The 13,078-nt window shown below is 42.8% G+C and overlaps 1 long non-coding RNA gene across 1 annotated transcript in view; it reads left to right on the top strand.

Moving 5' to 3' along the window:
• Positions 1–11,052: 11,052 nt before the first annotated feature.
• The window catches only part of LOC144686305 (uncharacterized), a 117,361-nt gene continuing 115,335 nt past the window's right edge, over positions 11,053–13,078 (top strand). Inside the window, exon 1 of the long non-coding RNA XR_013577895.1 lies at positions 11,053–11,172. This is a non-coding gene — a long non-coding RNA (uncharacterized LOC144686305). The remainder of the gene's footprint in view (positions 11,173–13,078) is intronic.

Genomic DNA, 13,078 nt, shown 5'->3' with positions numbered 1-13,078 from the left:
CCTTATTGCACTATGGATGCTCTACAATGCTAATTTTCATATTGTCAGATTTAAGTTTCCGTTTGTATTGATTTCAACAACAAATGTCAACTCACTGGAGCTGAATTTCCTGCTTTTGCTTTTCTATATACAATAGCTCAAGAGGCGTAATGGCACAGGGAACTGAGTCAAGCACTGCAATGCCATGCCTGTATCACTACTCCACATGACATCCAGTCCCATATAGCAGCCATTGCTCAGTTGGTAACATTCTCACTTTTGAATCAAAATGTTGTGGGTTCAAGTCTTATCCATGACACTTATGCACAAGTATAGGCTGATGTTCCAGTGCAGTGCTGAAAGAACATTGTCCTTTGATGAGATGTTAAACTGAGGCTCTATCTGTCCCCTTAGATGGATGTGAAAGATCACACAGCATGATTTTGAAGAGAAGTTCTCACTGTCAATATTTATTGTTACAGGCAGGACTGAACGTTTTTCCTCTCTCCAGCTGTCCGCGAGCAGGTGCATTGAATTATTTTTAAAGTAGGCTGTGGAATGTTTTCCCAAATCTTCAGTTTGTGTGATCTAATTTACTAATGACTCACAGTAAACTTGTGTCATGATTAACTCAGAAGGTTAGTTTATTCACATTCAAAACTCTGGGGAGCAATGTTCACAATGTCCCACTCCACTACACACATGCAATGAGGGGAGGATAGAAAAAAAAGAAAGTTTCACAACTATGGATAGTAATAGCAAAAAAAATACAGACGTGATTACTGGTTCACATGATAATCAGAGCCCAGTGAGAAGCTCTTTCACATCGGAACTTGAGTTCAACTGGCTGGAGATCAGAGTTTTATAGTTCTCTTTACAGTTGGTGCTGATACTGCAAGGTGAAGTTGGTACACAGAGACTGGGTCAGTACTGCAGGTGATGGTAGAAAATATTCCAGCAGTGACAGGCTTCAAAGAGCAGGCTGTTGTTCTGCCTGAAGTTCTGGTTCTTGGTGTTCATCGGTTGGATGTTAAATAGCAGACTGAAGATTTCTCAGTTTTCAAAGGAATATAGATATTTCAAAATGCTCACTTAAGCCGTGTGATTTTCTTTCACCACAATGATTTCAAAAGGGATGTTTATCCAATGTCTGGAATTGGCTTTGGTTTCAGGACTGATAATGTCCCAGCCATTAGTTTTTGAAAGAGTTACCATCCATATTGAGGGCCTTGTGTTGGGAAGCCATTGTCTAGGCAGATTCTCTGACTCTGTTAGAGGAGTAAGCTTATCAAGATGCAAATGACGCCCATTGTCTCTTCAATGGTCCCCTTTTAAAATGGAACTGGACAGCCCCAGGGGTGAAATGAGCCTGCTAACAACTCTGCAGGCATAAGGCATTTCAGCCTGTTAGTCCCTTGGTTTCATGATTATAATGTCCTTACAATTGGATGTAAGATTCCATGATGATGAGAGGAAGATTAATTTGTTCTTGTACCTCCTGTTGGTATATTCCAGGACAAAGGGTCAATTCTGTGGGCATGTGACTTGTAGCAGCCATTTTTCTTTGTTCAGCAGAAAGTCCATTTTAAAAATAGCGAAGGGAATAAAGTTTTGATACATACGGTTTTGGATATATTTTCATGTCATATTGGTACATTATCCATTAACCAACAACATTAAACAAAACCAAATTATTTGACAATGCTGTTTATGGGGCCTTTCTGTGTGCAAATTGACAGCAATTTTTCCAAATAACAGACAGAACTTTGATTCAAATACGATCATTGGTTGTGAAGAGATTTGGTTTGTCCTGAGGTTGTGAACAGCATCATATAAATGCAAGCCACTTTATTTCCATTGGGCAACAGGAATCACTCACCCAAAACAGACTGGAGCTTGCAAATAAATGTTATGACACGGCAGATGATGCGAGCCAGGTGGATCAAATCCATGAGGGAAACTTGATCACACTATCACAAAGGTTTTGCAATTTGAATTTATTTTGACATGCGTCCCCTGGATTCAGATGAACTAAGTCCACCAAGACTTCAGAGATTTTGTAGAGATCTAAATTAAGCATTTATTAACAAAAAAAAAGTTTTCCAGTGCATGCATATAATCACTCCTAACGCCCCTAATTAATCTGGCTTCCAGTTACACTCACATTAAGGCAGCAGTAAAAGAAATAGTTTCTAAACAGGCAAGTTAACACAATACCCTGGACAGTAGAATTCAAAGTGACTTTTCCCAGCTTCATTTTCTGTAGACAGCAGATTAATGCACAAATACTGGAGGCTTCTCACACTTCTGTTAGATCTTTCAATGCCTTCCCTGACACATAGCCCCATTCTCCTTTATACATATTTCTCCCTTTTAATATGTAAATTCCATTGCTCCCATGTATCTTTGGAACTTTACCTTTCTCATAATATAAATCTTTTCATGGTGCTAATGTTGTCAGTAACCTTTGGGAAGAATAAACACACTGCTTAGCCTAGCTTCTCTTTGAAATTCAAACTGCCCTGATTTATCTAAAAATGCAAATTCTCCTCACCTTACATTCTAAGACTTCAGCCATGTTTATGTATTTAGCATTTTAAACCTAGCTTCTTTTGATGAATCAAACCCTCCAGACCAGCTGTCTCCAATTCAATTAAATCCCCACCCCCCCCACACATACACGCACAGATACTATCCAAACCCCACTATTAACCTACTTTCACAATAAATCACAATAATTTTATGAGAATTATTATACTTCCGTGACAATAAATGAGATTTACAGAATTGAGGCAACAATGCTTTGTACGTCCTTTATGGTAACTGAATTCAACTCCCTGCAATTGTGAATTCTGGCACTACGGAGGCAGAATGAGGAAAAATTCGTGGGGAATCCGCTTCTGACCATTTCAGACACAGCCCGTGCTAAACATCATGTTATCGTGGGTAATAGCAAGGGGATCCCTACCGCGAGTTGCAAGTCTGCAAAGTGGATAGCAGAACAAGCTCTATTTATAGACATAACCATGCAACTTGTAGGTGAGGTAATTTTAGTTATCTGCTTGCTGCTGCAAGCTAGTGTAAATGCTGTGTTGTTGGAGTTGATAGAAGTTCCTGAATTTAAAAGGGAGTGGTGCTATTCCTTTGGCAGGAGTTGTGTGCTGTGGAGAGGCTTCTGAGAAAACCACTTCCTCCCTGTCACGGGCACAATAGTTGGAGTTCCCCTTGGGCTGCATTATCAGAGGGAGATGGAGCAGAGGCAGCCTAGGAGACAAGTTGCTTGGAGAGGGAGGGGGAGGAAGGCCTTGCCCATGCAACTCAATTTTACCTGCAACTCAGCCAGTAGCAGTCTGTGCAGCGGCTGATCTTCACCAAGTTGCTGGTCACATAACTGCAGCCTTTGTACTGGGTGAGGATAGCACTGCCAATGGCTGTACGCAGAACATCATGCTGGTGAACATCCATCCGCTTCCATGTCGGCAGTCATGATGCTTTTTTCTTGTTCCAGTTTGCAGTTGCAGCCATCTTCAAGCCACCACGTCAAACCAGAGAGTAGCTACTCATTGACAAGGCCGACCTACTGTATACATAGCTAATGCCTTCCTCCATAACTTGACAAGATGTGGATAACACTCCTACAATGATAGCCATGCTGCAATGAGGAGCATCTTGGAAAAGACCATTGGTGTCCTGAAGCAATCGTTCAGCTGCCTGGACCACTGCAGGCCAGCCTTCCAGTAATCACTGGAGGATATGTCCTGATTTCTGAAGGTCTGCTGCACCTTCCACAATATGACCATCACAAGGATTCAGGCCTTTCCACTAGGGCTTCGAAGGCCACCTCTGGAGAAGAGGAGAAAGAAAAAGGGGGGAGGCAGGTGAAGAATCTGCAGGCAGACAGGCTCACTGTGAGTATATTATAAGACTTTATATAAAGTTTACGGTATGTCAGTGCAGCTCAGCCATGTGGAATGAGCATCCTGCGGGATGTGGGAAGTCATGCAGGCACAAAGTGCCCTCGATGACTACATCTGCATGAAGTGCCATCAGCTGCAGACACTTGGGCTCAGAATTGTGGAACTTGAGCGGCAGGTGGAGTCACTGTGGTGCATCTGCAAGGCTGAGAATTATATCGATAGCCTGTTCAGAGAGGTGGTCACACCACAGCTAAGAAGTACACAGGCAGGGAAGGAATGGGTGACCACCAGAGTATCTAAGAGAAACAGGCAGGTAGTGTAGGGATCCTCTGAGGCTATTTCGCTGTCTAACAGCTTTTCTATTTTGGATACTGGTCAGTGAGATGGTTCATCAGAGGACCGTAGCAAGAGCCAGGTTTGTGGCACCACGGGTGGCTCAGCTGCGCAGGAGGGGAGGAGGAAGAGTGGAAGTGCTATAGTAGTAGGGGTTTCCATAGTTAGAGGAGCAGACAGATGTTTCTGTGACTCCAGGATGGTATGTTGCTTCCCTGGTGCCAGGGTCAAGCACGTCACAGAGCAGTTGCAGGACAATCTTTTGGGGGAGGGTGAGCAGCCAGAGGTTGTGGCCCACATTGGGACCAATGACAAAGGTAGGAAAATGAATGAGGTTCTGAAAACAAATTTCAGGAAGTTAGGAAGGGAATTAAAAAGCAGGACCTCAAGAGCAGTAATCTCAGGATTACTCCAAGTGCCACGTGCTAGTGAATATAAGAATAGGAAGACTGAGCAGTTCAACATATGGCTGGAGAAATGGAATAGGAGGGAGGGTTTTAGACTTCTGAGGCATTGGGATCGGTTCTGGGGCAGATGGGATCTGCTCAAGAAGAATGAGTTACACCTTAACAGGACTGGGTCTAGTGTCCTCATGGGGAGATTTGCTAGTGCCGTTGGGGAGGATTTAAACTAGATTGGCACGTGGATGGGAACCTGAGGGAAAAATCAGAGTGCAGAGGAAAAGTACTGGCAGTGGGAAGTAGTGAAGTATCAACCAATAATGAGGATATATTGCAGAGTAGTACCAAGATATATAGAATACTTGGAGAGTTTGATAGAATTAGAGTAGGCAATAAGTCATTAGATAAGGTCAGAATAAGGGGGAAAGTAAAAATGCCTAAATCAGTGCTAATGTATATGTATGGGAATTCACAGAGTGCGGTTAATAAGATTGGTGAACTCCAGGCACAGATGAACAACTGGAATTATGATATTATTGCTATAACAGACCTGTCGCAAAGAAGAGCAGGACTGGGTGTTGTTAAATATTTCTGTGTACAAGGCGTTTAAGAGAGACAGGAAAGGAAGACAAGGTGGGGGGCGGGGGTGGTGGGGGTCAAGGACGGAATCTCTCTGGCTAGAGGTAAGGAACGAAAAAGGTGCAATAACATTGATTGGTGCAGTATATAGACCACCAACTAGTGGAAGGGGATGTGGAGAAACAAATTGGCAAAGAAATTACAGAGTGGTGCAAGGATTATAGAGTAATCATAGTGGGAGACTTCAATTATCCAAATATAGACTGGGATAGGAATAGTACAAAAGGACAAGAGGGGCGAGAGTTCCTGGAATGTGTTCAAGATAATTTTCTGCAGCAGTATGTTTTCAGTCCAACGAGAGGACATGCAGTTTGGACTGCACTCATTTGGGACTGAGTGGGCCCAAGTGGATCAGATAACAGTGGGAGAGCCTCTAGGGTACAGTGACCATTGTATCATAAGGTTTAGGTTAATCATGGAAAAGGAAAGAGAACAATCCAGAGCAGGGATAATTATTTGGAGGAAAGCCAACTTCAATTGGATGGGGATGCATCTGAGATGATTGAGTTGGATTCAAATTTTGGCAGCAAAGATGGTGGCTGAACAATGGGCCACCTTCAAAGGAAATTTATTGCAGGCGATGTCAAGGTAAATCCCCTGGAAAGGGAAAGGTAGTAAAAATAAATCCTGAGCACCCTGGATGATGAGAGAGATAGAGGTTAAGATGGAAAGGAAGAAACGCGCATTCGACAGATGTCAGGTAGAAAATACAATGGAGAATCAGGTTGAATATAGAAGGACCAGAGAGGAAGTGAAGAAACTAATATCAAAAGCAAGGAGAGAGCATGAAAAAAGGCTGGCAGCAAAAATAAAAGGGAATCCCAAGGTCTTCTTTAAGCAAGTAAATAATAAAAGGGTAGTAAAAGAAATAGTGGGCCGATTAGGGACAAAAAAGGGGGCTTTCATGTGGAGGCTGGAGAAATAGTGCAGGTGTTGACTGAGTACTTTGCATCTGTCTTTGCAAAGGAAGAAGGTGCTACCCAGGCTGAGATGAGAAATGAGGTAACTGGTACACTAGGAGAACTTGCAATTGAGAGGAAGTGTTGGAAAGGCTCTCTTTACTTAAAATAGAAAAGGTACCAGGACTGAATGAGATGCATCCGAGGGCACTGAAGAAAGTGAGAGTGGATATTGCAGAGGCACTAGGTATAATCGTCCAGTCTTTCATAGGCACAGGGGAGGTGCCAGAGGATTGGAGAATTGCAAATGTTACACCCTTGTTAAAAAAAGGGTGCAAGGATACAGCCGGCAGCTACAGCCCAGTCAGTTTGACCTCAGTGGTAGGGAAACTTCTGGAAACTATAGTACAGGATAAAATCAATAGTCACATAGACAAGTGCAGGATAATTAAAGAAAGTCAGAATGGATTCATTAAGGGAAAATCATGTCTAACTAACTTGCTGGAGCTTTTTAAGGAGGTGACGGTGAAGGATGATAAGCAAAACGCTGTTGATGTGGTGCATATGGATTTTCAAAAGGCATTTGATACAGTGCCACACAACAGACTTGTGAGCAAAATTCTAGGTCATGAGATAAAAGAGGCACTTGGATAAGAAATTGGCTGAGTGACAGGAAAGTAATGATAAATGGCTGTTTTTCATATTGGAGGAAGGATTGTAGTGGAGTTCCCCAGTGGTCAATGTTGGGACCCTTGTTCTTCCTAATATATATTAATGACCTAGACTGTGGTGTGCAGGGCATGATTTCAAAATTTGCAGATGATGTGAAGATTGGAAATGTTGTCACCTGTGATGGGGATAGCCATCACTTCAAAAGGACATAGGAATGTTGGTGGATTGGACAGACAAGTGGCAGATGAAGTTCAATGCAGAGAAATGTGAGGTGATTCATTTTGGCAGGAAAGATATGATGAGACAGTATAAAATAAAGGGAGAGCCTCTAAAGGAGCTGCAGGAACAGACGGACCTCAGTGTGTATGTACCTGGGTTATTGAAGATGGCGGGGCATGTTGAGAGAGCATTTAATACAACATATAGTATCTTGGGTTTTATTAATAGCAGCATTGAATGCAGGAGTAAGGAGACCATGTTGAACTTGTATAAGACACTAGTTAGGCCTCATCTGGAGCACTGCGTCCAGTTCTGGGCACCATACTTGAGGGAGGATGTGAAGGCATTGGAGAGAGTACAGAGGAAATTCACAAGAATGATTCCAGAGATAAAGAACTGTAGCTATGAAGATAGTTTGGAGAGGTTTGGACTCTTTTCCTTGGAGAAAAGAAGGCTGAGAGGAGACTTGATAGAAGTAATCAAGATCCTGAGAGGCATGGACAGGGTAAACAGTGAGAAACTGTTCCCACTCAAGAGAGCATCAAGAACTGGAGAGCACAGATTCAAAATAATTGGCAAAAGGAGTAAATGTGATGTGAGGAAAAATTTTACACTCAGAGCTTGGTTGGAGTCTGGAACAAACTTCCTGAAGTGGCGATGGAGGCAAGTTTGATTGAGGTATTCAAAAGGGAATTGGATTGCTACCCGAAAAGAGAGAATGTGTAAGGTTATGTGGATAAGGCAGGGGAGTGGGACTAGGTGGAATACTCTTTCAGAGAGCAAGTGCATATTTGATGGGCTGAATGCCCTACTGTGATACCTCAGTTCCCCTAAATGGATACCCATATCCCTTTTTCTCAAAACTTCGCCACCTTACCATCCCTCTGTTGTGGACCATCACAGTATCTTCCTTGCCACAATGCTGAAATAAAAACCATTACAAAGCAACTTTCCCACACCAACTTTATCCAACAACAGTTCTATTAAACCATACAATTCACCCTTGTGCATTCCCATAGTGCCTGTCTTGTGGTTGCCTTTGCCTAGCCCAGTGCTTCGACGCATTGCTACCCCTGTGACTGCATCATGGCTGGTGAAAGGCAGCTGACTCTCAATGGGGGAGATTGCAGATGCAGGACACCCTTGAGCAGCTCTGGGCCTTGAGAGTCTGCTTTCAGACTGTGCCACCTCAACATGGGTAGCAACAGTCTGGGCTAGCTGACTGAGAAACAACAGCTGGGGAGCAGGGCTAGTGGTGGGACAATGGATGCTGTCCCCCTGAGCGAGGACAGCAAGTTTATGCCTGATGGAACCACAATTAGGCCCCAGGCTGGCACCTCAGCAATCCTAGTAATCTGCTGGAGCACAGGTTACTGGACTGATGCAAAACCCCCCCAAGCCCCTTTGCATACTGATGGGCTGCAGTCTGAGCCTACACGGCACCAAGCTGGACATGCATGGTGACAAGCTGAGACCTCATACCTAACGTTGAGCTTCCGCACAGCACTGAGATGTTGGGTGGCATCTGTTGGTGCAATGGAAACTGAGACACCAACTATCAGATGTTGCATCCGCAGCTGGTCCGCAACTGTTCTCATAGGGTTGGCTACCACTTCCACACTGGAAAGGATGGGCTTCAAGCTCTGTGTGAAGCCTTGTGCTAAGATGGAACCAGACTCCACCATGGTCCCCGACAGTGACATAAGATTTTCTGCCAGGCCTGTTAATGCACCAAGCATTTCTGTGTGCATGGCCGTCAACCCTTTCCTGCCTGTACGCTGCACCATGGAAGTCCTTATCTGTGCCCTCTGCTGAATATCTCCTGGGGGCTGGCGCATGGGCTATCCTTTCTCTCTGGCCTGGTTGCTGCCCATTCATGCTGATCCCTCCTCTACGCTCTATACGCAGTGCCAGTTGCTGAGCTGTAGCTGCGACTGTCAGATCAAATGGCAGTGTTTCTTTCTCAGGGGTCTGCTGTTCCTTTAGGCTTTCATCCTCAGGCACCACTGGATGGCCAAATGGCAAATCTTTGGCGTATGAAAGCTTAAATGTACACGGGGAGGATTGCGGTGATGGAGGGTGGGGGAAGGCAAGCGGTGCATGATCGGACCATCTGCATCTTGGACATCAAAACAGATTGCAGGATGAGGATGCAGTAGAATTTGAGAAATTGCCTAAGACGGGCATCATTCTGGATGGTTTCAGTGACTCCACTTGCCATTGGCCTCAGTGATGACTGCAGCAGCAATGCCAAGCACCATCTCCTCCAAGGTGGTGAGGAAACACAGCTGTGCCTGTTCCCCACCGATTCATTGCTGCTGCCTCATGTTAAGGGTGAAATTGTCCTGCAAGAGAAGGGGCAAAGTGTCAGTGAGATTGCTGCAAGGTGTTTGGGTGTTCTGCCTGTCAAAGCTGAATAGCTGACAGCATGTGAAGCTGTGAGATATGGGTGTAAGGCTCCTTGCAGTGGTAAATGTGTGAGGTTGAGGTGGACATATGAATGTTGGGTACGAGTCCTGATGCTAGAGATTGTTGATGGGTGAGTAATAGGGTGTGGTGTATTGAGCAGTGAGGTTGCTGGTGTAGTTGTGGGGCTATGGTATTTGAAGCTGAATTCACTGATCGTGACCACTCATGTGCAGTCATTGAACCTCCTCTGTCACTGTATCCAGGTTTGTTGGGGCCAGGCTTCTGCCATTGGCCTCAATGGATATTCTCTCCCATTGTCTTAACAGTGTCTGTCTGGAGTGCTGCCTGGTCCCGTGCAACCTCGTGCACTAAGGTCTCCAGAATTGCATCTGAGGCAGTAAGAGCCATCTCTCTGGCCTGCTGCTCCTTTATTCAGGCTTGCTTCTGCTCCTAATGTGTTTCCCAGCCAGTGCAATTAGCTGCTGCAACCAGAATGCATCTCCCCTTTAAGAGATGCAGGCTGACTTTAAGAAGTGCAGGCTAGCTTTAATCGCTGCTAGTCTACATGAACTTGGGCCCCCTGATGAGTGTGAAGCCACTCGGCAGTGTGTTTAGTGCTAGGCCATATACCATGAAAATGAGCAGGCAGTACAAAATTTGTGTGCTGCCTACATTACTTTCAGTGGGCGCAGGTTAATCGCGCATTGTGATCCCTGTGCTTGTTATCAGGCCTTATCAAATTGTTAGCCCTTTAGCTTTTAGCACAAGCCACCCCTAATTACTGCTCATATAAATTGGCTTCTAAGGTTACACTATATGGAAGAAAGCTTAAAGCAGCACTAAGATGATTCATTCCACAGTTTTTAGATCACTTCTGGCCTGGTTTTTGACAGAAGCATGTAATGTAAATGAGTTCAACAGTTCTGCTTCTGGTCAAAGAAGGCATCAAAGAATAAACTGCTAGAGGCCAAATAAGTGGGATTGAAGTCAATCAAAAAGTATGAGATTATTAAGTTTATTGGCACATTCATGCAACATTTTACACCCTTATATTCATGCTTTCCTGCATATGTTTGCTATAAGGAAGCATTTAAAATATCTTTTGAAACCTTAAATTACAATGGGACATTTGATGTTAGGTGGAACAGGCCATAGTGAATGGTACAGGGGGAAATGTAATGGAGAGAGTGAGAGGCTTTGCATTTTGCAGTGAGGACCAATGACCTCTCAAGAGTAATACCACATCCCTGTGGCTATGCATTTGACTCTCTAAGCACTCTGATGGTTTAGAGCATCTGTTGATAATGTGTTTGGATTTGTTGGCAGTCGAAAGAAGCTACACCCCACCGGTACACTGGCATTTTGTTTTTAACAGTGTTTGGATTCAGATTTATGTGATCATTCCAAAAATTAGAGGGAGAATCTAAACTCTGAATGTATCCAAATGTTGATGCCAATCTACAAAATTAACCACAGAGAAGGATACAAGGTTTCAGAGAGGAGTTACATCCAACTAAAACATTTATACAGATTTCCTTTTCCATATTTTACTATTTAAAAAAAACTTAGGTTGTTCAAAGAATATTTTCATTGTAAAAGAAGCATTTATCTTATTAACAGTTACATTGTGTGCCTAATGCCTACTTATTTCTGGTTGTGTATCGGGTCACCTTCCAACCTCAGTTCAATGAGCACTCAATGAAGGTAAGCATGAACTGGCCCTGTTTATTGTCACTCTGTTAGAGACTGACAATGTTGCTAGCGTTCCTTTTTTAATGGTTCTTGTTAGACGACTGGATCCATCCCAGTAACTTGACAGCTAGAATGAATATCGCAGATGATGTTGCTGACATTGCGAATGCCATGTAGCTAGAATATGTAGCTAGAATAATGGAAACGGTTTTAAACCTGCATTACATAGTGTTGTGTAGCCTATTCTGAGATGATTAGCCAACACCATTCTTTGTGTTTTACCTGTTGACGATTTCTTTACAACCCCGCAGAATAATTGAAATGCTTAGAAAAGAGAAGGGAGTTGATTTTACATGAAAACATTGGTATTAATGAGGCGATAAGGACATCAAGACGGTAGATTTAATGCCCCATTAATCCAAATAATCAGACTGCCATGTCTTTCATAGAGGCCTACCATTGGTGGGGTGGCAAAGAGCCAGACTGAGTGACACTGGGTGCTCTGACAAAGTTGATGTTCCTTTACCCACTGCCTCTTCAATTTCTTGCTGTATCTGCGAACAGTGAGACTTGTTAACATTTAAGGAAAAGCCCAATTAAATATTTTGATGTAGGGGTCATTTTCTGTTCATTTGCTGCTGGCAAAAATTCTTATCAAAGTGCATGGGAAAATCGTGGGCTGCGAGACCACTATTTTGATATGATGAAGATGGACGGTGTACGCCACCACCATGTGTATGGAAAATCTAGTACAGACAATGTTATATTGTACAAAGCCTGAGTGGTAACCACCCATGGAATGAGGCAAATCAATCATTAGCAGACATGCGATCACTACCATCAGATTTGTTTCAATTAATAATAATGGTCTTGGGACTACGACACAGTGGCTGATTGTCTGGATGTATGTACTTACTACATACAGGTGCAATCCTGTAGCTATTTCACATTTGTGATCTATGATTTCCCCTACAGATGCTTCATCTGCTAGCTCATAAAACACTTCTAATTACCATTAGAAACATAGTTTGTAGTGCACTGTAGGGAACAATTTCAGCGTTGGCATAGATAGTGCAGTTTGCTTTGTTTATACAAGATATAGCTACTGTCAAAACAGATCATTCAAAAATGGACATATTTGGTAATAATAATGAAGTTTATTTTCAGGGATGAGAACTTGTTAATGACCAACCATCAATGATGTCATGTTTTATATCTATTATCTTGAAGAATACGAGTCATCAGTTCCCAGTAATGTCCTCCGCAGACTTTTTTGTACTGCTAGGCAACATATTATGCCTTATAGGGATAATCTACTTCAGATGACACTTCAGAAGAAAGGTAACACGAGCCTTGCTGCATTATCGAAATTGTTTTTGCTGTAATTGCATTGGATTATTACTTCTCCATGCTAGATCTTTGCATAAAACAATTGTAAATTACAGTTCTTAGAGAGGATTATAAACACCATAATGTATTATTGTAACAGAATAGCAATCTTAATTATGCGTCTAGCATGGTTTATGTTTTAGGTTTGAACAAGATTTCTCCTGGATGACAGAAGGCTGAATTTTGTTTTACAGCTTCGTTTTCCTGCTGTACTGTAATGGATACCATTTGACAGCCCCATTCTGTGATTAAAGCTCATTCAGGGAAAAATTTACAAAATGGCATTAAATCAAAGTACTGAAAGTGCTAAATGGTGCCAAAGCACAAATGCATGATGTTGAACAAGCAAATGAGCCTTCCTCTGCTAAAATGTGCATTTTCATTAATTGTTTCCAACCACGTGTAACATCAGTTAACACTATCACTAGAATTCAAATCTAGCAAAATTTCAACATAATGTTTCAGCTTTATAGAATATGGCTAATTATTTATAATATAATTATCAGTTTTAAAGCATTTTGCTGCATCT

Source organism: Cetorhinus maximus, chromosome 11 (genome assembly GCF_964194155.1).
Source record: "Cetorhinus maximus chromosome 11, sCetMax3.hap1.1, whole genome shotgun sequence".
Lineage (NCBI taxonomy): Eukaryota > Metazoa > Chordata > Chondrichthyes > Lamniformes > Cetorhinidae > Cetorhinus > Cetorhinus maximus.
Note: the sequence above shows the minus strand (reverse complement) of the source record. Positions and strands in the feature narration are given on the sequence as shown.